Raw genomic sequence first — 24904 nt, forward strand, 5'->3', positions numbered from 1 at the left:
CGTTGGATGTAAAATCTGCTCCAGCATCGGAGGCTTTTAAGACGAGATTGGACAACCATTTGTCTAAAGTAGTATAGGGTCTCCTGCTTGAGCAGAGGGTTGGACTAGAAGACCTATAAGGTCCCTTCCAACTCTGTTATTCTATTATCTCGCTGGTGTTCTTGCATTTCAGCCATCTATAAATAGCCCTCAACTTATGAGCATTCATTTAGCAGCCGTTCAAAGCAGGGGTCTTCAAACTTGGCCCTTTTATGACTTGTGGACTTCAACTCCCAGAATTCCTCAGCCAGTGTGCCTGGCTGAGGAATTCTGGGAGTTGAAGTCCACAAGTCATAAAAGGGCCAAGTTTGAAGACCCCTGGTTCAAAGTGACAGTGGCCCTAAAAAAAGGAACTTATGTCCAGCTCTTGACCCTTACAACCATCATAGCATCCCCATGGTCATGTGATCAGAATTGGGACATTTGGTAAATGGCATATATTTATAAACTTTGCAAGCATCCCAGTGTCACATGGTCATCCCTTGAAACCTTCCCAGACGGTTTCCAACAAGCAAAATTAATGGCAGGGAAAGCCAGATTAGCTTAACGACCCACAGCCAAAAAAAAGTTGTAAAATCAGGCAGGATTCACTTAACAACCACATCCCCACCCAATTGTGGTCATATGTAGAGGACTGCCTGTAGTGAGTACAGGGGCATCCATGGAAAAAGTCAGAAAAGCCAAGATGGTGGTCCCAACCACAGGACTTTTTTTTATTCATGTGAGGTGCATCACAATTAAAATAAGGCATACTACATGATATAAAATTTAAAGTATAAAATATATGATTAAAATTTGTGCCAGTTAAACAGATCTTGCCCAGAAACTAGCAGCATTAATCGCACTGCCACAAGGTCCTCAAGTGTTCACTGATCGCAGCGCAAAGGGCAGATACACACATGTGTTGTTGTCTGTAGGTCACCACAAAAGCCACCAGATAGCCCCATTTGCTCAGAGTATCTTTGGATCCTGTTGTACAGGTAGTCCTTGACTTACGACCGCAATTGAGCCCAAAATTTATGTTGCTAAGTGAGAAATTTGTTAAGTGAGTTTTGCCCCATTTTACGACCTTTCTTGCCACAGTTGTTAAGTGAATCACTGCAGTTATTAAATTAATAACATGGGTCTTAAGTGAATTGGTTTCCCCATTGACTTTCCAAAAGGCTGCAACTGTCATAAATGTGAGCCAGTTATCAAGCAACCGAATGTATATCATGTGACCATTATGACCATGCAATGGTCATAAGTGTGAAAAACAGTCATGTCACTTTTTCCAGTGTTCTTGTAACTTCGAGGGATTACTAAATGTAATAAGTAACTCAAAATTACCTCTATCCATGCACAGTTTATTCAATGATTTAATGATTGAACACACACACACACACACACACACACACACACACACACACCACCAAATTTTATTGCTGGCTTCTTGCCAAGTGATCCAAGAAATCTTGTGTATCTCTCTGTGTGTCCCAAAGCTGCTTTTTCCAAAAGGCAACTGGACTTTTGGGGGTTTTTTCCCCTCCCTTTGAAAATGTTCGGTGTCTCATCCAAGAAGCTTCTTCAGTTCCATTTTAAATTGGGAAGAATAAGTACCCATACTACAGGTTGTAGAACTGTCCAGCTAGAGACAGCAGAACTGTCTGCTATCTCTAACAGTTGAAAGTCCTCTCCAAGATAGAAAAAGAAGATTCTCAGAAGTGTAGAAGAAATTCTCAAGGACCTTATGAATCTTGTTGTAGAGAAAGAGTGGCAGAATCTGGGGGCGGAGTTAAAAGAGGAATCAGCTTAGAATTCCTACGTAGTCACAAGGGGACTGAGTCCAATCTCCCTTGCATTCCATTGACTCTTATCGAACTCCTAGCAGGTGCTGAGTTGAGAAGATTCTCGTGTGTAGGCATGAGTAGCAATAAACCAGTTTAGTTGGACTTTCATGCGTGGACCTGGTCGTTTTGCACTTGACACTTTCAAAGTCAATCAGATAAGGAAACTGATTTCATAAGAAGACTAGGACTTCATTGAGAGAGGGTTGTATTTTTGCTTCCCTCATCACGAAAATCAGAGAAAGGCCCAGTCTGAGTCTCTTCCTAATACTTTTCCTCTATCCTGGGTTCAAAATATGCTTCTGCACATGTTGTTTGTGCAGTTTTTGAGTAGCTTTTCCAAGGTCTTCTCCACGGATCCTAAAGACCCTGACAATGAAACAAAATAAGTATCTAGCCCAGTGGTTCTCAACCTTTTTAATGCTGCGACCCCCAACTGGTCATAAGTTGAGGACTACCCAATTAGTCGTAAGTCGAGGACTTTCCCTGCCTGGGAGCGCCACGCATGCGTGGTGCCGCCCCCTGTGCCGGCCAAGATGTAGCTGGCAAGCGGCAGAGATGCCACAGGCCGACCACCGGCTGGGCCACCAGCTGGCCCAGCCCAAGGGAGGTAAGGCACCCGCCGGGCCCCACGCGTGCCAGCAACCCTCCCTGCGCCCGCCGGCCTCCCACCTCCCACTCCTGGCCCTCTTTTACTTACATTTTTAGTAGTTGCTCAGCAGGGAGGGGTGGAAGCTTTCAGACAGCTCGCCTTCGCTGCAGACAACTTGCAGCACCGTTTGCAGAATGGGAGTTTTGGCGGGCTCAACAGGGCAGAGACAGCCTGGACAATTCCTATTGGCTTTTGAAAGCCAATATAATTAGACTCTATTCAAGAGAGTCTATTCTATTGGCTTTCAAAAGCCAATAGAATAAAAGGGAGTAGCACAGCTAAGGAAAAGGGGAAAAAAATGGCGGACTGTGTTGTTTGGCGGCCCCTGTGAAATGGTCGTTCGACCCCAAATGGGGTCCCGACCCACAGATTGAGAACCACTGATCTAGCCTCACCCAACTTTCTATCCAGTCTCTGTAATGTTAGTCTGGAGTTAATAAAGAATCTTGGACGCCATAAGACAACTTTAAGACTTGTGGACCTCAACTCCCAGAATTCCTCAGCCAGCATTCCACAAGTCTTAAAGTTGCCAAGTTTGGAGACCCCTGCCCTAAGGGGAGTTTCCCACTCTCTTTTCTACTAAATATATTAACGTAGAATCTCTTCGGATGATTTGAAACGCTTTTTTTCCAAGTTTTCTCTGCACCTGGGCTGAGTACCCATATAGGAAATAAAGTAGAATTTGCTTGGGTGATTTGAAATGTTTCTCCCCCCCCCCCCAGATTCCTAATCACCTGTTCTAAGTTACTGCTTTAAAAAATGAGCTGCCTTCCCTTTCTTTCTCCACCATTTCTTTACATTTCCCCTGAGTAGGAAATATTGGAGAAATTGCCAACCGTCAAAAATGGTGAAGCTTCCTTCATATTAAGGAAAACAAAGTATTCCACAAACATTTGCTGAAACTAACTTCATAAAGATCCACATCCAGAGATACACAGACACAGACACACACATATATACACAATTGTGGCAATAGTGCAAATAATCAGGAAGAAGAGGTAGGCCAGGTTGCCATGGTAACCAATACAGCCGTGTTCTTTGGAAAGAAACTCTTGAACCCAGGCCTATTCTGAACCGGGCATTTTCTTGAGTTTATTCTTTTGCTGCCCTGGGGTTTAAAAGCATTCAAACTTAAAAGCAAAATAAGTCTTATTATATATCGCAGAACCACAGAACGAGACACAGAGAGACTCGTTTTAAAAAGGAAGCAACTGATCCAGATGAAACCAAAATACGTTTCTTTCAGTCTCCCTCTCTCAAATATAGGTAGTCTTCGACGTACAACCACAAAATTTCTGTTCCTAAAAGTAACACCGTTGTAAAGTCAGTCTGGTTTCCCCATTAATTTTGCTTGTCTGAATGTCGTAAAAGAGGTGTCACGTGACCCTGGGACATTGAGACTGTCATAAATACAGGCCAGCTGCCAAGTTGCCATTTTGAGTAAGTATGAAATTTGTAAATCACTTTTTTCAGAGCCCTGTCTCTCTGAATGGTCACTAAATGAATGGTTATAAGTTGAGGACTACCTGTATTGTAAGAAGAGAGTCCTCTTCATCTCTGATTGCTAAAAATCAGGAGTCCAGTACAGGTAGCCCTTGATATACAACCACAATTGAAAAGAGAATTTCCATGGCTGTTAAGTGAGATTGTTAAGTGAGTCACACCTGTTTTTTCAGCCAGGGTTGCTAAGTGAATCACTGCAGTTGTTAAATGCATCATGGGGTCATGAAGCAAATCCAGCTTCGTGCCTGGACTTTGTCAGAAGCTGGCTGGGAAGGTCTCAATTTGCAATCACATGGCGCCAGCACATTGCAACCATCATAAATACATGCCCAGTGTGCAAGCGCCTGAATTTTGATCACATGACCATGGGGATGGTGTAATGGTCATAAGTGCAAGGACTGGTTGTAAGTCGCTATTTTCAGTGCTGTTGTAAATGTCTATGGAGATTCTCAGTCATCCAGATCATGGTTGTCCTAAAGGAGCTTTTTCAAGAGGCAACTGGACTTCCTTTGTTTTTCCTTGAAGATGTTTCACTTCTCATCCAAGAAGCTTCTTCAGCTCTGACTGAATAGTAGGGAATGGAAGGATTTATATTCCTTGCAGGCCATCTACATTAAAACTGAACAGCCCTCTCTCAACAGAGGGGGAAGGATACGACACAAACCACTCTGCTGTCTACAACACAGTCCTTTCAGCAGCCCCAAGAAGGTTCCACACTCACTTGCACTGTGAAGACATGGATAAACCTCCAAGTGGCCTCAACGACTCTCAGAAAGAATACTAACAACCAGATGACTGCAAAGAATATAAATCCTTCCATTCCCCACCATTCAGCCAGAATTGAAGAAGCTTCTTGGATGAGAAGCAAAATGTTTTCAAGAAAAAACAAAGAAAGACTAGTTGCCTCTTTGAAAAAGCACCTTTGGGAGTGCTGCTGTAAATTTGAATGACCGGTAAATGAATAATTGTGAGTCAAGAACTACCCGTAGCACCTATTCAGGCTGACAAAGATTCTCAGAAGGCTGATTTTATGGCATTCAGTTGCTCACGTCACCTTCCTAACATTAAGTGAATATTAAAGTTGCAATCAAGACGGTGTCATTGGTGGCAAAGCAGCCTACTTGTTTTCTGCACTGTTGCTATTATTATTTATTATTATTATAACTAACGAAGAAAAAAAAATAAAGTGGAAAAGAAGGCTGTGGATAGAAAGGGGCTGAAAGACACATTGAATGGATGTGGCCACGCACCCCTGCCAATAAATAAATAAAATAAAACACTGGAGCTAGCCACAATCTCCGCTTTGTAAAAGGGAAATTGCTACAGCGCCGGTGTTTACATGGTAGGAATCGGAGGGGGGAAATTACACTGTCATCCTGACATCTGTAGGAGGAGGACAATTTTAAAATTACACTGTTCAACACCTTTAATGATTTGTAACACAAGAGGTGTGGCTACTCCTATTAAATGTGTTGCCAAATCAATAAAAGGCATAATTGGAGTTGTTAGAGCAAATTATAGCACCCGTGCTATGTTGCAGTACAATGTTCTCTTGTAAACTGCCATTACAGGCAACGCTGTATTTCTCTCTTATTTGGCTGTTTCGTAATGAGTTGGCATTTTCCTCCATAATGGGTGCCCACTTTCTTTTATAGACCGCTCACTTTTGACTTTGCCTTCTTTGTGCAGCCTGTAATTTTCCTTTTTCCGTCAGCTGCCCAGGCTCCGCTAGGCTTTCAGAAGTCTGCTTAACTGACAATCCACAAGTTTATTTGCTATATTATTTAGCTGTGTTGCTTAACCATCCTCCGGCTCGCCTCTCTGCTACATAGAAATAGAAAAGGGCTGGGAAGGGTCCCAGCACAGATCCATTGTCATCAATTAATCAGAGTAGAGCTGGAAGGGACCTTGGAGGTCTTCTAGTCCAGCCCCCTGCTCAAGCAGGAGAACCTATACCATCTCAGTGACTGTCTAGCCTTTTCTTAAAAACCTCCAGTGATGGAGCACCCACAATTTCTGGAGGCAGGTTGTTCCACTGGTTAATTGTCCTCACTGTTAGGAGGTTTCTCCTTAATTCCAGGTTGCTTCTGTCCTTGATTAGTTTCCATCCATTGTTTCTTGTCTTGCCTTCTGGTGCTTTCAAAAATAAGTTGACCCCCTCTTCTTTGTGGCAACCTCTCTAATACTGGAATACTGCTATCATGTCCCCCCCCAATCCTTCTTTTTTCTAGACTAGCCAAACCCAAATCCTGCAACCGTTCTTCATGTGTTTTAGTCTCCAGTCCTTTAATTATCTTAGTTGCTCTTCTCTGAACACTTTCTTTGCAAACATCAGGGGTGTTTGCAAAGATTTTGTGTGTATGTGTGCTTGTCAAGAAGCTGGTTGTGATGATTGACCCAAAGCCCTATCTCATTTGGACAGACATAGCCAATAAAGTAAACAGAGAGATGTTTCCCAACCTTGTTTAAAAAAACAAAACAAACCAGAATTTGGGGGGAAAAAAACCCCAAATGGAGCTGACTGGGAGAAAATTCAAAAAGAAAAAAGACCAAAAAAAAAAAAAACAATATTTTTTTTTGTGGACAAGATGTCATGATGGCCGTTAACGTGGTTAGCTTTGGAAGAGGGTTAGAAAAATTCATGGAGGACAGGTCTATAAAAGGTTTTTATTGTTGAACATTGCAGTAATATTATTGAAAATTATTGACACTGCAATTGTCATAACTATGAGTCAGTTGCCAAGTGTCTGAATTTTGATCACCAGACTATGGGAACGCTACAATGATTGTAAGTATGAAAAACAGTCACTTTTTCAGTGCCATTGTAAATTTAATAATTGCTTATTGTTATTATTATAACTAAGAAGTTAAATGTTCCTTTCTAAGTCTAAACAGGAGCAGAAGGTACTTTCATTGCTTCAGGTCCAAGAGCTTGAATTTAATTACCCTTCATAATGTCACTGTGCTTTTGATTCCTAAATAAATGGAGACCTACTTTCCAATTGCAAATTCCAAATTCTTTTCTCCTGTGTCTTTCTCCCAGCTTGGAACCAGACAGGATTTTACTTCCAACAATAGTTTGGTCCTGATGTATGATAAATGGTTCAGTGAAGGATATAATGAATATTATAAATGCTCCTAGGCATGCTTTGGGCCTGGCAAAGCTCCTCATGTGATGTTCCTGTGCAGGAGTCTCCAATTTTAAGACTTGTGGACTTCAACTCCCATAATTCCCCAGCTAGCATGGCTGATTGAGGAATTCTGGGAGTTAAAGTCCACGAGTCTTAAATTTGTCAAGTTTGGAAACCACTGTTCTAGTGTAAAAGGATGTTCAAATCATTTCACAGGTAGTCCTCAAGTTATAACCATAACTGAACCAGGAATTAAACTCATGTTAGTTATTAAGCTGGTCACGATGTAACTGTGACCAATTTTATGGCTTTTTTTGTTAAGGAAAGAATTTTCTGCAATGGGTGTTTTTTGGTTTTTTTTGACGGAGACCAGAAGTAAACACTGTATTGGCAAAAACATTGTAAATAGCAGTCATGTGATCACAGGATGATGCAAATGGCTGTATATGCAGTCAAATGCCCAGCACCCAAAATATGTGCTTTCATGTGAAAGTGTGGGTCTGGGGTCAGATCCAGGTCATAAGTAGCTTTGGGGAAATCTATTGTAATTTCAAAAGGCTGCAGTGTCCGTGATCACTTTTTGCGACCTTCCAACAAGCAGAGTCAATGGGGGAAGCCAGATTCACTTAACAACCGTGTGACTAACTTAAGAATGAAGCGATTCATTTAACGACTATGTCAAGAAAGGTCGCAACGTGGGGCAAAACTCACTTAACAACTGTCTTGCTTAGCCACAGAAATTTTGGGCTCAATTGTTGTGGTAAGTTGAGGACTACCTCTATACTTTTGCTTCCTGTCAAAAAGGGAACCCCTTTTCAACATAAAGAATAGTTGGAGGAAATGGCAACTAGTTTATTGAAGAGAACGACGAGGGGAGACATGATAGCAGTGTTCCAATATCTCAGGGGCTGCCCCAAAGAAGAGGGAGTCAAGCTATTCTCCAAAGAGCCTGAAGGCAGGACAAGAAGCAACGGATGGAAACTCATCAAGGAGAGAAGCAACCTAGAACTATGGGTGCTCCATTACTGAAGGTTTTTAAGAAAAGATTGGACCGTCATTTGTCCAGTATGGTATAGGGCAGGGGTAGGCAACCTTGGCTCTTTTATGATTCGCGGACTTCAACTCCCAGAATTCCTGAGCCAGCCATGCTGAGGGGAAAGAGAGAGGTTTCCATGCTGAGCCATGCCGGCTCAGGAATTCTGGGAGTTGGAGTCCACGAGTCATAAAAGAACCAAGGTTGCCTACCCCTGGTATAGGGTCTCCTGCTTAAGTAGTGTCCGAAATAAGTCTTCATCCTGGTTCATCCAAGCTGGGGATAAATAAGCAACATGGCGACTGCTTTGGGAAGAAGGTTACAGTTTATTGAAGAAGCAGAAAGATGGTCCTTGGAGGAAGGAGCAGAGGAGAGGAAAGAGGGGTTGAGCACATGGGCAGTAGGTTTTTTATACCCTCTCTAGCCTTGTTTGGAATAGTTTCCTGTTCCTGTGGCATGAACCTTGAGGCTGTTTCTAAGTGTTTTTCTAGATATCTGTGGTTCAATCGTATTATTATATCCTGCTTCCCAGGTGATGGGGCTAATGACTCCTAGAGTTTGGGTGGGGTATGCAGATCTTCTCTTTGTCTTCTTGATTGCTCTGGCTCCAACTTTCTGATGGTTTTACATCTGCATTTGTATGGGGCTAGCTCTTGCTTGGGGCAGAGAGATAGATTTGGGGCCAGGTTTGGTTTTAAAAAAGTCCTTTTGAGGAAAAATTTATTTTTCTGCCCTTTTAATATTTCCTTCTCTGGGCTAACTTCCCTCAGTAGGGGGTTGGACTTAACAATATCAATACAATGTTGGAAGGGATCTTGGAGGTCATCTAATCCAACCCCCTATACCAGTGTTTCTCATCCTTGACAATTTTAAGGCATGTGGACTTCAACTCCCAGAATTCCACAGCCAGCAATGCTGGCTGTGGAATTCTGGGAGTTGAAGTCCACATGCCTTAAAATTGTCAAGGTTGAGAAACACTGCCCTATACCATTTCAGACAAATGGCTGTCCAGCCTCTTCTTAAAAACTTCCAGAACCTCCCAGAGCAGAATATAGGCTTAATTAAAAAAGAATTAAAAAAAATTATATATAAAAAAGAAAAAAAATTAAGACTGAAATATATGTGTATATATATAAAAATAAAAATTATGAAAAAGCAATATGATATTTTTTTATATCCAATTTAAATTGTATAAATTCTATCCATTTATCCCAAACAGCAAGAAATTTTTCTTGCATTTGTTCCTTTAAGAAAGCCGAAATCTTTGCCATTTCCGCTCTGGGAAGCTCAGGGGGGGGAGGGGGGTGTTTTTGGGGGGGATGGGGAAGGGGATGTTATGTTTAGTTTCCTGTATATGTTGTTTTCTGTTTTTGTATTGTATTTTTTTCTGTTTTTTTGTAAAAACTTATAAAAATTTTCAATAAAAAAAAAAAAAACTTCCAGAACCTCCAAGGTCACTTCCTACTCTCTTATTCTGTTATATAGCGCTTTCCTGATATGGCATTTCTACCTTGTTTTTTTTTTTTTTTTTTGCAGAATATAATGGAGGTAGAATCTTCAAAAACGAGACAAATTGCCACCCAGGAAGATTTTGATCAGCCTTCTTGTGTTCCATTGTTTGCCTGGTCTCTCTACTTCCCTAAAGAAGCAGCCAACAAGCCAAACAGTCTTCCTTTGCATGCCTGCAACAAACCCACATACTGCTGCTGCCTCGTTAACAGTGGTAAAGCAAAAATGCAACACAACCAACACTTTTCACACCAAATCGATGGAGAGGTCAAGAGGGCTAAGGTTGCCCGAGAGGATTTGATAGTATACAGATTTAGTTATCTGCTTTGCTCAGAACAAAGCTAATCTGAGACTGACATCCAGCTGACAATCCGCTAGCTAAGGGTGGAGAAGGATTGTGTAACATTTCACACTCCTGTGTTACTGGAGGCAGACATGAATTTCTTCCTGGAGAGATCCTCTTCTTCCCTTCTCAGCAAGGTTTGTGCTTACTTAAGTTTATTCTAATTTCTTGCAAACCTGCCTTGTTTTCCCTTAAACATTCTATACCGTTTGCTCCCTGTGTCAGATGATCTTGTAAAGTCAAAAGGAGGATCTTGTTGAAAGTTTATTAGCAGAGCTTGTACACCACCTAGTAGCTGAATCTTTCTGTGCCATTAACAGTAAAATTTAAAAGCTGCAATGTTTATAACAGGTAGAGGGGGGGAAAGAGATCAAAATAGTATTTTTAAAAGTTTACAGTGTAAGGGGAAATCAATCAAAAGGACAAAATATTTGTACTACAAGTAGTCCTTGACTTGCAACCACAACTGAGCCCAAAATTTATGTTGCTAAGCAAGACAATTGTTCAGTGAGGTTTGCCTCATTTTATGACCTTTCTTGCCACAGCTGTTAAGTGAATCATGCAGCTGTTAAGGTGGTTTGTAACTGAATCTGACTTCCCCCATTGAATTTGCTTGTCAAAAGGTCCCGAAACGTGATCACATGACCCCCGGGGGACATTGTGGACCATCATCAATAGGAGCCAGTTGCCAAGTGTCTGAATTTCAATCATGTGACCACGGGGATGCTGCAATGGTCCTAAGAGGGGGAAAATGTTCCTAAGTCACTTTTTTCAGTGTCGTTGCAACTTTGGACTGTCACTAAATGAAGTGTTGTAAGTCAAAGATTACCTGTACAGAGCGAAGTGGGCCTAAAGATCATTTGATTAAAAAGTGTAGAACAATACAATCATTTCCTGTGGCTGAAAATATAATGGGGGTACCTGTTGAGTTTCTATGGGGAGGGAGAATCCCTGATGAAAATTTCTCCTCCAAAGTCATTACTCATGAGTTCATATTATAATAATAAAAGAATAGAGCTGGAAGGGACTTTGGAGGTCTTCTAGTCCAGCCCCCATTCAAGTAGGAGAACCTATACCAGGGGTAGGCAACCTTGGCTCTTTTATGACTTGTGGACTTCAATTCCCAGAAATCCTGAGCCAGCATGGCTCAGATTGGAAACCTCTCCCTTTCTCCTCAGCATGGCTGGCTCAGGAATTCTGGGAGTTGAAATCCATGAGTCATAAAAGGCCAAGTTTGAAGACCCTTGCCCTAGACCGGGGGTAGGCAACCTGGGCTCTTTTATGACTTGTGGACTTCAACTCCCAGAATTCCTGAGCCAGCCATGCTGAGGGGAAAGGGAGAGGTTTCCAAGCAGAGCCATGCTGGCTCAGAAATTCTGGGATTGAAGTCCACAAGTCATAAAAGAACCAAGGTTGCCTACCCCTGACCTATACCATCTCAGACAAGTGACTGCCTAGCCTCTTCTTAAAAACCTCCAGTGATGAAGCGCCCACGATTTCTGGTGGCAAGCTGTTCCACTGGTTAATTGTCCTCGCTGTCAGGAAGTTTCTCCTTAATTCCAGGTTGCTTCTCTCTTTGATCAGTTTCCAACCATTGATTCTTGTCCTACTCTCTGGTGCTTTGGAGAATAATGTGACCCCCTCTTCTTTGTGGCAGCCCCTCAGATACTAAAACACTGCTATCATGTCTCCCCTGTTTCTTTAGACTAGCAAGGTTATTCTTATTGTTCTGATTATTCTTATATTGATCACAAGAAATATGATCTCTGGAGCAGAGTTAGGAGTGAAGACAGAGAAACTTCATCAGAATTTAGCAAAAAGGTTGAGTAACAGTCCCACCCCATTAAAAAAAAGGGGCGGGTGGATAATCTTGATTGACATAAGTCAAGATAAGCTTGATTTGAGAAGAGACTAGAAGCTGCCTCTATTGGTAGTTCTTGACTTAACTACCCTTCCTTTAGTGACCGTTCAAAGTTACAACGGCATTGAAAAAAAGTAACTTATGACAGTTTTTTACACTTACGACCATTGCAGCATTCCCGTGGTCACATGATCAGAATTCAGATGCTTGGCAATTGGCTCATATTTAGGACGGTCGCCGTGTCCCGGGGTCACGTGATCAGCTTTCGCGAACTTCTGACAAGCAAAGTCAATGGGGGAAGCCAGGTTTACTTAACAGCCCTTGTTACTAACTTCACTGCAGTGGTTCATTTAACAATTGTGGCAAGAAAAATCATAAAAGGGGACGAAAATCGTTTAGCGACAGAAAACTGGGGCTCAGTTGTGGTAAGTTGAGGACTGTCTGTATTTTTTCCCCCTTTTTTTCAGCAGTCCAACATCTTCGCTTTCTACTAATCCAGAGAGGCTATAAAACTTTGCATTTTTGTTTTGAGTTGAGATAACAAGGATCTGATCCAATCTCTGTCAGTGAGTCAGCCCGATTTGTAAAAAAAAAAAAAAAAAGGAAAAGTAATAGGAGTATGGAGTCTAGATTACAAAAAGAAGCTACTCTACTCTGCTTTGAGTGGGTCCTACTTGTAATACAGTGTCCATTTCGAGGCTCTGACATTTAAAAAGGACATTGGCAAACGGGAATGAATACAGAGGCAGGGGGTTGGACTAGATGACCGCCGAGGTCCCTTCCAACTCTGTCATTCTATGTTCTATGTCAGTGATGGCGAACCTTTCAGAGACCGAGTGACCAAACTGCAACCCAAAACCCACTTATTTATCGCCGGGTGCCGGGTGGGCGTGGCCCACTGGGTGGGCGTGGCTGTGGTGGTCATGGCAGACTGGGTGGGTGTGGCCAAGGTGGGCGTGATCACCTTGATGTTGCTCATGGGGAGGGACGCCTGTGGGGGCCGGGCAGGGTTGGGGGAGATCCAGGGGGTCTCTGGCAGGTGGGGTGGTGGGCAGGAGGCTTGTCCTGTGGGGTGAGGCAAGGCGAGACAGAGTGGGGGTGCCATTGTCGCAGGGCAAGGCGAGGCAGGGGCTGGGCGGCTGCTGCCTGACACCATCAGCCCCCACACACAGAGCCAGCGAGCGCATGGGTGCTGGGATGCATCTGGCCACGTGGGACCTCGGCGGGTTAGCAGGTGGTTGGTTGAAGAGGGACGGTTGGCATCTCCGGGGCATGTCTTGTGTGCCCACAGAGAGGGCTCTGAGTGCCGCCTCTGGCACGCGTGCCATAGGTTCGCCACCACTGTTCTATATTCTACCAAGATGGTAAGGTGTCGGGTGCTAGGAGCCAGAATGACACTATGAGCTAACCAGAGAATTTTATTTATTCCTACTCGCCTTTTTTACAGGAATCTCACCAGACTAACTGCATTCTCTAGAGATGAACTAGAGAAGCCATTCAGAAATTTAGCAGGGGCCAGGTCTCTGGGGCTTCTTCCCCTGCAAGGATTCCTTGCTAGCCAGAATCTTAACTTCACTCCCCACTTCTGCAGACACCACCACATTAAGGAGACTGAAAACCAAGTTCTAGAAAGGGTGGTTAAAGGAACAGGTAATTTTAGGTGAGGAAGAGGAGAAGAAACTGAAGGGAGATAGGATATCAGTTTTAGATCTTTAAAGGAGGTCCTACAGAAGGCAGAATAACAAAGTTGGAAGGGGCCTTGGAGGTCATCTAGTCCAACTCCCTGTTCAGGCAGGAAACCCTATATACCATTTCAGACAAATGGTGGTCCAGGAACTCAAAGTTTTACCCCCTAACCATTTCTGGCATCTGGAAGTGTCACCAAGTCTTGCTTGTACATTTTCATCCGGTTGTGTCTACAACAGTGTTTCTCAACCTTGACAATTTTAAGGCATGTGGACTTCAACTCCCAGAATTCCAAAGCCAGCAATGCTGGCTGTGGAGTTCTGGGAGATGAAGTCCACATGCCTTAAAATTGTCAAGGTTGAGAAACACTGGTCTACAACAATATTAAATGGTTCCTATTTTTTAAAAAAAGTAGTAAAGAAGTCCTACTTTCTATTACTTTTTTAAAGTAGTAAAGAAGATGGCACGGGCTTCCTTACTGCAGGACCAGAATTGTTGGGTTGAAATTACATGGAATTCGTTCAGAAATTAAGAGGGATTTTCTGATGATAAGAGTTGCTCACCTGTGGAATCTCATGAATTGGTTCATCCCCATCACTAGATGTCTACAAAGCAGCTAGATAGCCATCTAATAAAACAGAGTATGTGTAGCTCAGGGATCATCTATGGCAGGGCTTTTCAACCAGTGGTATGGGTACCACCTGTGGTACATTGGCACCTGGCAGGTGGTACGTGACCATCCTAGAAAAGTGGTAGTGGGGGAGGGGAATGAGCTGAACTGGTGGCAGCACCGCACAAGCCTGAGCGAGAGATGGCTGGAGGTGCAGGGCTGTCAGGGCTCAGTGGAAGCGCTAGGATCAGTGCCAGGCTCCAGTTGGAGCTCGGCGCTGATCCTGGAGCTCCTGCTGAGCCCAGAAAACGCGCCGATCAGCTGCAGTGTTGCAGCATCTCCAGGCTCTTGTGATTTACATTCAGATGCTTGGCAACTGATTCATATTTATGATGGTCACAGTGTCCCAGGATCATGTGAAGTGACCAAAACCTGTTGCAACCACCCAGCAGACGGGGGGAATAAAAACCAAACACTCCCCCACCCCACCCCCGCTGCCAATCCTCAACAGAAATGCTCACAACAATGAAAACCTCGGACAGGAGGAAGAGCGCCACCGGGTGGGCAGGCAGGGGTCTTGCTCGGCTGTGGCTTGGGCGGCACTTTTTTCAGTGCCATTGTAACTTCGAACAGTCACTAAGCAAACTGTTGTAAGTCGAGGACTACCTGTACTTTATCACTTTTTGACTGGTGGTACTCAGATATTGCCATATCCTAACAATGTTACAATAGGTCAAAAGGTGAAAAAGCCCTGATCTATGGAGTCCTTGATGCTCTCTGAGCATGGCTGTTTCATTACTTAACTGGATAACATCTCCAGAGCGCTGAATCTTCAGGCGCCAAAGATGTTACCTAGTCAAGTAAGCAAACAACCAAGCTCAGAGAGCACCAAAGATAGCTAAAAGATTTCAGCACTGAGAATATGTAGTCCTCAATTTACAACAGTTCATTTAGCGACCATTCAAAGTTACAATAGTACTGAAAAAAGTTATTTAAGATGAGATGAGATGAGTTGAGATAAAGTAAGGTAAGGTAAGATGAGATGAGATGAGATGATGAGGCAAGGTGAGGTGAGTTGAGTTGAGATGAGATGAGTTGAGTTGAGGTAAGGTAAGGTAAAGTGAGATGAGATGAGATGATATAAGATATTTTTATTTTATTTTATTTATGAGGCTTATATACCGCTTTAAGTGCAAGCACTCTCTAAGCGGTGTACACTAGTAAGCAATGTATATATATATTTACATTGCCTCCCAACAACCTGGGTCCTCATTTTACCTACCCCGGAAGGATGGAAGGCTGAGTCAACCTTGAGCCGGTGAGATTTGAACCGCTGACCTGCTGAACACAGTCAGCTAAAGTGGCCTGCAGTACTGCACTCTAACTGCTGCGTCACCTCGGCTCAAAGATAACCTTTCCTTTATTGTCATTTTTTTATTGTGGGCACAACAGCACACATCAAAAGTGAAATTTAGTTGCCCACTCTCAAAGTGAAACACATACATGACACACACCTAAACATGCTATATACAACGTATGTATATAGACCCACACCCCTACGGTTCACATGATCAATATTCAGGCCCTTGGCAACTGATTCCTATTTATGTCCGGCTGCAGTGTCTCAGGATCATGTGATCCCTTTCCTCAAAGTCAAATTCACTTAACAACCGTGTTGCTAACTTAACCCCTGCAATGATTCACTTAACAACTGTGGCAATAAAATGGAGCAAAACTCACTTAACACATGTCTCACGTAGCAACAGAAATTTTGGGCTCAGTTGTGGTCCTAAGTTGAGGACCACCTATAGAAAGTTGGGTTGGCTGAGGGACTTTCTAACTTTAAAATTTTCTGAGATTCTTCACAACACGACCCCTGATTGGCCAGAATCATTCGCGGGAGCAATTCAGGAGGAGAAAGAAATACCTACTGCGTTTGTGTAGAAATTACTTCCAAGCAGCCTCCGTAATGACAAAAGCCTCACATGGTTCAAAAAAAAGATACATATTCATAGAAAATATTTAGGGTAGAAGCTTTGGGCACCTTTAACTAAGGGTAATTTTGCCCAAACAATCACAGCTGGAAAATAATTGTTATAGCCTTATTATTCCAGACAATGACCGATGGACTATTTTGTCTACAGAGCGAGAAAGTAACAATTGCCTTCCCATCCCTGAGCAATTTTTACTATTTTTAAATAAATTAGAGGGTGGGCAGAGGACGGTGGGAAGAGAAAGAAGTGGGCTGTAAAAACACCTGCTGATATTCTCCCGGGTTGATATTTGCAATCAAGTGGCATTTAAATGACAAAACTTGTCTTCCTTTTCTCAGGCTCTCTGCTTCTTTCTGCTCTCTTTCTTTTACTTGCTCATCTGCCAACACTATAGAGGTGGATTTTGCCAGGGCCTGAGTATATTTGCAAAGCTGGACTCTTCCTCAAACCAATTTTGCTCCATACTGCTTTCAGAGATGAGCCATGCTGAGTCTATGTGGCAGGCTTCTGGGTTTGGAAAAGAATGCGTTCTGGACAAGAGTTGGGAAAAGAGGAGGAGGAGGAGGAGGAGGAGGGAGGAAAGAAGGAGGAAGAGGAATAAGAGTAAGAGTAAGAAAAGAATAAAAAGGAGAGAGGAGGAGGAGGAGGAGGAGGAGGAGGAGAATAGGGTTCTATTCTATTCTGTTCTGTTCCGTTCCGTTCCATTCCATTCCATTCCATTCCATTCCATTCCATTCCATTCCATTCCATTCTATTCTATTCTATTCTATTCTATTCTATTCTATTCTATTCTATTCTATTCTATTCTACTCCCTTATTCTACTCTACTCTACTCTACTCTACTTTACTCTACTCTACTCTACTCTAATTCTATTCTATTCTATTCTATTCTATTCTATTCTATTCTATCTTCTCCCTTATTCCTATTCTATTCTATTCCATTCCATTCCATTCCATTCCATTCCATTCCATTCCATTCCAATCCAATCCATTCCATTCCATTCCATTCCATTCTATTCTATTCAATTCTATTCTCAATAAAGATTCTGTTCTGTTCTTCTAAAGTCTTCCATCAACCTAAGGAAACTTTTCCTGGATTTTGTTAAGTGAATCACTGCAGTTGTTCAATTAGTAACACGGTTGTTAAGTGAATCCGGCTTCCTCCATTGACTTTGCTTGTCAGAAGGTTGCAAAAGGTGGTCACATGACTCCGGGACTCTGCAACCGTCATAGATATGAACCAATTGTCAAGCATCTGAATGTAAATCATGTGATCATGGAGTTGCTGCAATGGTCATAAATGTGAAAAATGGTCATAAGTCACTTTTTTTCAGTGTCGTTGTAACTTTGAAAGGTCACTAAACAAACTGTTGTAAATCAGACCTGTAGTCTGTTTTTTTCTCCAAGAGCTCAACATGTTACTGATGAATTAGTTCAACACTCTGCTTCTACCGATGGTCCTTTACACCATTTGAATATCTTTTAACTTCTCAATTTTCACAGCAACTCTATTTTTGCTCCTAAATTGACTATCCAATACCAGCAGTTCTCTACTTAGGACCACAAGTTGGGATCAAAATTTCAGTCGTTAAGCAAGGCAATTGTTAAGTGAGTCACGCCCAATTTTATTTACCTTTTTTTTTAACCATGCTTGTTGAGCGAATCAATGCAGTTGTTCAGTAAATCATCCAGTCATTATGCAAGCCTGGCTTCCCCCATTGACTTTGCTTGTTGGAAGCCAGTTGGGAAGGTTGCAAATGGTGATCACATGACCCCAGGATGCTGCAACCGTCATAAGTACATGCCAGTTGACAAGTGCACAGTTTGATTGTATGATGGTAAGGTTGCTGCAACGGTTGTGTGAGACCTGTTGTACTGTACGTCGCTTTTTTCAAAGCCGTTGTACTTTGAAACAGTCACTAAACCAAAAGTTGTAAGTCAAGGACTATCTGTAATTAGGTTTTCTATTTTAGAGGTGATTCTAAACTTTCTACTATGTCTCCCTAGATTTTAGATTTCCAAATCACCCTTTTTTTCTCCAGAATAACAGAGATGGAAGGGACCTTGGAGGTCTTCTAGTCCAACCCCTTTTAAGGCAGGAAACCCTGTACCGTTTCAGACAAATGGTTGTCCAATCTCTTCTTAAAAACCTCCAGTGTTGGAGCACCAACTTCTGAAGGCAAGCTGTTGCACTGGTTAATTGTTCTCACTGCCAAGAAATTTCTCCTTAGTTCTAGGTTGCTTCTCTTCTTGATTAGTCTCCAACCATTGTTTCTTGTCTTGCCTTCTGGTGCTTTGGAGAATAGGTTGACCCCCCTCTTTTCAGTGGCAGCCCCTCAAATATTGCAACACTGCTATCATGTCACCCTTAGTCCTTCTTTTCATTAAACTAAACATATGGGACCCAATTCCTGCAACATGGTTGAGGACTGAAACCCACTGCATTAAAAATGTTCAAATCTTATTCTTAAATTTTTATTTTCAAATTTGAACACAGGTGATGTGATAAACAGCAGGTGGCAGCACCTAGCCAACCTTCAGCTGATCTTCTAAAAATTAAGCAGGTCAGATTGGGTTAGCACGGGAATAGGAGACCACTAGACAATCCAAAGCAAACTTAGAATGTCAAGAAACATGGCATAAAAGGACAGGGGCAAACCACTCAATTACTGTTGTCGAGAAAATAACATGGATATGTTCACAGAGTCTTCAAGAAAATTTATATTAAGGAAGCTTTTATTATGGATCATCGCACAGTCAGCCAGATGTTCAGACTGGATTTAGCATTTTGTCTACCTATCGAGTCCTTACCCAGGACCTGGGACAGGCAGATGTGGATGTTTGATGGTATTACAGGTATCGTCGCAGGATGGAAGCAGTTCCTAGCAAGGCCGCCCTTTGCAATTGACTAATAGCGAATTTGTCAATGCCAATGGTGTTCAAGTGGTGCTCCAATTGTTTTGGGATTGCACCCAAGGAGCCTATTACTATTGGTACTACCCTTGCTTGCTTTTGCCACAGTCTTCCTATTTCTATTTGTAGGTCTTTGTATTTTGTTATCTTCTCCATTTCTTTCTTGTCTATTCTGCTGTCTCCAGGCACTGCCACGTCCACTGTCCAGACTTTTTTGTCATTATTATTATTATTATTATTATTATTATTATTATTATTATTATTACTAATAGCTGAAATCCAATATTTGAGGGGCTGTCACAAAGAAGAGGGGGTCAACCTGTTTTCCAGGTTGCAGGACAAGAAGCAACGGATGGAAACGCATCAAGGAGAGAAGCAACCTAGAACTAAGGAGAAATTTCCTGACTATTAGAACAACTAACCAGTGGAACAACCTGCCTCCAGAAGTGGTGAATGCTCCAACACTGGAGGTTTTCAAGAAGAGACTGGACCACCATGTGTCTGAAATGGTATAAGGTTTCCTGCCTGAGCAGGGGGTTGGACTAGAAGACCTCCAAGGTCCCTTCCAATTCTCTTATTCTGTTATTCAGCGTTGAATCTTCTTCTTGTGGATCAGATCTGATTCTGCTCTTTCTCCTATTCACTTCTCAGTGACAATCAGCTTCCCTATTAGGAGACATCAGCCAGATAAGTAACACTGAGAGGCTGCCATGAATATCAAGTTATTCCTTAATGGCACCACCAATTTTAAGAGCTGACAGCGGTCACCTAAAATTAACCATTATCATAGCTTCGGTCCTTGCTTCGGCAACGCAACTCTCTTTCCAGAGATCAACCTTTGACACCTTACTAGGGTGATCCTCGCCCCTTAATCTGAAACATATTAGCATGATTAACTTATTTCCTTTTGCATTACCAAAGGGACGGGACCCAAACTCAATAAGGAAGAGGTTAGCTGGCTCTTGATTGCAATTGTCACTGATTTCAGTGCGTGACGGGGTTCTGGTTTAAGCAGAGACACTGAAAGAACAATTGGATGATACGGCCTTGAAATATGAACCAGCTTTTAATTTCTTCACCCTGCCAGATTGTGCAAGGGAAACACACTTCGCAGGTCCAGATGTTTTCCAATTCTCTGCAGCGGAATACTTCACCCAGTGGCAACATCCATGGCTGCTACACAGTCTGTTTCTTAAAAGAGGTTCAGTTGTTCTGCAGAGGAATCAAGGATGGAATCAGGAAGCTGGGACTGAGATAAAGTTCCTCCTCCTCCTCTTCCTCCTCCTCTCTTCTCCCTGTCCCTCTTCCTCTTCCCCTTCTCCTCCTTCCCCTGCTCCTTCTCTTCTTCCTCTTCCCCTTTTCTCTTTTCTTCTTCCTCCTCCTCCTCTTTTCCATCCTCCTCTTTCCCTTCCCCTCTCCTCCTCTTCCTCCTCCTTTCCTCCATCTTCCTATTTCTCTTCCCCTTCCTCTCCTCCTCCCTCTCCCTGTCCCTCTTCCTCCTCCTCCTCCTCCTCCTCTTTCCCTTCCCCTTTTCCTTCTCCTCCTCACCTCCTCCTTCTCTTCTTCCTCTTCCTCCCATTTCTCTTTTCTTCTCCTCCTCCTCCTCTCCTCCACCCTCCTATTTCCCCTCTCCTCCCGTTCCTCTCCTCTTCCTCCTCCTCCCTCTCCCTGTCTCTCCTCCTCCTCCTCTTTCCCTTCCCCTTTTCCTTCTCCTCCTCACCTCCTCCTTCTCTTCTTCCTCTTCCTCCCATTTCTCTTTTCTTCTCCTCCTCCTCCTCTCCTCCACCCTCCTATTTCCCCTCTCCTCCCGTTCCTCTCCTCTTCCTCCTCCTCCCTCTCCCTGTCTCTCCTCCTCCTCCTCTTTCCCTTCCCCTTTTCCTTCTCCTCCTCCCCTCCTCCTTCTCTTCTTCCTCTTCCTCCTCCTCTCCTCCATCTTCCTATTTCTCTTCCCCTTCCTCTCCTCTTCCCTCTCCCTGTCCCTCTTCCTCCTCCTCCTCCTCCTCTTTCCCTTCCCCTTTTCCTTCTCCTCCTCCCCTCCTCCTTCTCTTCTTCCTCTTCCTCCTCCTCTCCTCCATCTTCCTATTTCTCTTCCCCTTCCTCTCCTCTTCCCTCTCCCTGTCCCTCTTCCTCCTCCTCCTCCTCCTCCTCTTTCCCTTCCCCTTTTCCTTCTCCTCCTCACCTCCTCCTTCTCTTCTTCCTCTTCCTCCCATTTCTCTTTTCTTCTCCTCCTCCTCCTCTCCTTCACCCTCCTATTTCCCCTCTCCTCCCCTTCCTCTTCTCTTCCTCCTTCTTCCTCTCCCTGTCTCTCCTCCTCCTCCTCTTTCCCTTCCCCTTTTCCTTCTCCTCCTCCCCTCCTCCTTCTCTTCTTCCTCCCCTTTCTCTTTTCTCCTCCTCCTCCTCTCCACCCTCCTATTTCCCCTCTTCTTCCCTTCCTCTCCTCTTCCTCCTCCTCCCTCTCTGTCCCTCTTCCTCCTCTTTCCCTTCCCCTTTTCCTTCTCCTCCCCTCCTCCTTCTCTTCTTCCTCTCCCTCCCCTTTCCCTTTTCTTCTCCTCCTCCTCCTCCTCTCTTCCACCCTATTTCCTCTCTCCTCCCCTTCCTCTCCTCCTCTTCCTCTTCTTTCTCCTCCTTTCCTCCATCTTCCTATTTCTCCTCCCCCTTCCTCTCCTCCTCCTCCTGATGCCAAAGCTACACATAAAACATGTCAAAGCCATCTTAGCACAGCAAGGTTATCCCCCAAACACAACACATGAAACATTTAACTTTGGTCAGTTGGGGGTGGGGGGTGGGTGCAAACTGAAGAGGCTTCTCCTTTGTCCTGAGTGAGGGAGCCGGGCAGGTGAGAGTTTCCATCATCGGCCTTCAAAATGGCGGCCGAGACAGTCTCCCCGGGGTGTCCTGGGGGGGGGGAGGTGAAGTCTCTCTCTCTGGGAAACCATGACAAAACCTCAGCCAGGTGGTTGTGCTGATAACACGCCCTCCTGTCCCCCAGAGCTGCCTATAATGGCTATCTCTGCTTTCAGAACAACCTGCGCCATAGAAATGTGTACATCTGACATGGCATCTCCAGTACAATCTTTGTTTTTGAAATTTGAATGAGGTAACGTCCTTTCCCCTGGGCGGATTTCGAGCTGGCCCTTCAACTGAGAGGCGGCATGGAAGAATGACAGCGACTGGAGCCAGGGAATCACAACTGCACGTATCCCGACTGTCTTGTGCAGGAACAGTGCCTCTAGAAAGCTGCTTCTTCTTCCTCTTCCTCTTCTTCTTCTTCTTCTTCTTCTTCTTCTTCTTCTTCTTCTTCTTCTTCTTCTTCTTCTTCTTCTTCTTCTTCTTCTTCTTCTCCTCCTCCTCCTCCTCCTCCTCCTCCTCCTCCCTTTCCCCCCCTTCCCTTTCTCCTTCCTCCTCTTCCCAACTGCCTTGCTTAGCAATAGAAATTAGGGGCTCACTTGTGACTGTAAGTCGAGGACTACCTGTATAGTGATTTTGAACAGATATCAAGAACGCAATCCAACTCTTTTGTTTTTGGGAGGTAATGAATTTTCCTTCACTTGATCGTCATCTGTCAAATGCTTCAATAGTACATTTGTGCATTGAGAAGGGGAAGGACTAGATGACCTCCCAGACCCCTTCTAATTTTTACACTCTACAATTCCGGAATGGGACAACTTGCCATAGCCAACTCACTGCGGCCAACTCACCACAGCTAACTTGCTGCGGGACAGTTTGACCATTCAGTTTAGTTATTTAGATTAAATTAAAAATTGTTTTAATTTTGTTATTCGCATTTCATTCTGTCCCTCCTTTTGCACCCTTTCTTTAATGATTCTGTCCCACCATTTCCTTGATATGAGTGTAACTCTTGTCCCGCAGCAAATAGTCTCTTGGCAAGTTGGCCGTGAGGAGTTGGCCGTGGGGAGTTGGCCATGAGTTGGCCATGGTGTGTTGGCTGTGGTGAGTTGGCCTTGGTGAGTTGGCCATGGAGAGCTGGTCATGAGTTGGCCATGGTGAGTTGGTCATGAGTTGGCCATGGTGAGTTGGCCGTGGTGAGTTGGCTGTGGCAAGTTGGCCGTAGGGAGTTGGCCATGGGAAGTTGGTCATGGAGAGTTGGCCATGGAGAGTTGGCCATGGGGAGTTGGTCATGAGTTGGCCATGGTGTGTTGGCTGTGGCGAGTTGGCCTTGGTGAGTTGGACACGGAGAGTTGGTCATGAGTTGGCCATGGTGAGTTGGTCATGGGCTGGCCATGGTGAGTTGTTTGTGGCGAGTTGGCCACGGCAAATTGTCATAGACCCCTACGATTCCATGACACTCTTGTACCAATGTCCTTATTCCCACTTCCACTTAAGTATTTGTAGCCAATTTTAACTTGTTGGCATACAAGAACAATTTTCTTAGTCGGTGCCTCGCTGTGTGTCAATACAGGCAGGCCTCACTTAGTGACTGCCCTCTTTAGCAACCATTCAAAGTTACAACAGTACTGAAAAAGTAATTTTATAAGTGATCCTCACAACCATCACAGCATCCCACAGTCACATGATTGCCATTTGTGAGCTTCACAGCCGGCTTCCGACAAGCAGAGTGAATGACAATAAACTGCTAGTGATGTTCACGATTTCTCTCTTAGCAACTATGAGTGCCATCCCTAACAGAATAACAGAATAGCAGAGTTGGAAGGGACCTTGGTGGTCTTCTAGTCCAAGCCCCCTGCTCAGGCAGGAAGCCCTATACCATTTCAGACAAATGGCTGTCCAATCTCTTCTTAAAAACCTCCAGTGATGGAGCACCCACAGCTTCTGGAGGCAAGTAGTTCCACTGGTTAATGGTTCTCACAGTCAGGAAATTTCTGGTTAGTTCCAGGTTGCTTCTCTCCTTGATTAGTTTCCATCCATTGTTTCTTGTCTTCCCTTCTGGTGCTTTGGAGAATTGGTTGACCCCCCCCCTCTTCTTTGTGGCAGCCCTTGAGATATATTGGGACACTGCTATCAATCAGCCACTCCTGATTGTGGTTTTTAGGCGAGGACTGTTAGTGAATTAGTATTAGTGAGAGATCCTCCTTGAACAGGGAGAGGAGAACAAGTTGCTTTGGAGAGTGAGATGGGCAATCTGTACATGTAATAGACAAATACATAAAAAAAACCGCAAGCCCCACATTCTGCAGAAAATGAAAACGTGGCAAGGAGACAAACTTTGAAGAGCAACATCCCTCCTTCAGAACAAAGGTTCAGCGGTGGTTCCTTCCAATAAAAGAGAATATCTGTAGCTCAAGGTCGAACTGTGGGGTCTTTGGTGCTCTCTGAGCTTGGTTCTTTTCTTGCAGATGTTTCATACCCAACTAGGTAACATCATCAGTGCTTGAAGGGAGTGGAGCTTGTGGGGGGGAGGAAGAGAAGGAGAACTATGGGGTCTTTGGTGCTCTCTGAGCTTGGTAGTTTTATTGCAGACGTTTCATGACCCAACTAGGTAACATCATCAATGCTAGAAGGGAGTGGGGTTAGTGCGGGGAGGGAGGGAGGAGGAGGAAGAGGAGGAGAACTGTGGGGACCATGGTGCTCTCTGAGCTTGGTAGTTTTATTGCAGATGTTTCATGATCCAAGTGGGTAACATCATCAGTGCTAGAAGAAAGTGGAGCTTGCGGGGGGGGGGGAGGAGGCAGCGGCGGAGGACGACTGTGGAGTCCTTGGTGCTCTCTGAGCTTGGTTCTTTTCTTGCAGACGTTTCATGACCCAACTAGGTAACATCATCAGTGCTAGAAGGGAGTGGGGTTTGCGGGGGGGGGGAGGAGGAGGAGGAGAACTGTGGAGACCTT

The sequence above is a fragment of the Crotalus tigris genome, unplaced genomic scaffold (assembly GCF_016545835.1).
Source record: "Crotalus tigris isolate CLP2741 ecotype Arizona unplaced genomic scaffold, ASM1654583v1 scf7180000018281.3766051976:431988, whole genome shotgun sequence".
NCBI classification, from domain to species: domain Eukaryota; kingdom Metazoa; phylum Chordata; class Lepidosauria; order Squamata; family Viperidae; genus Crotalus; species Crotalus tigris.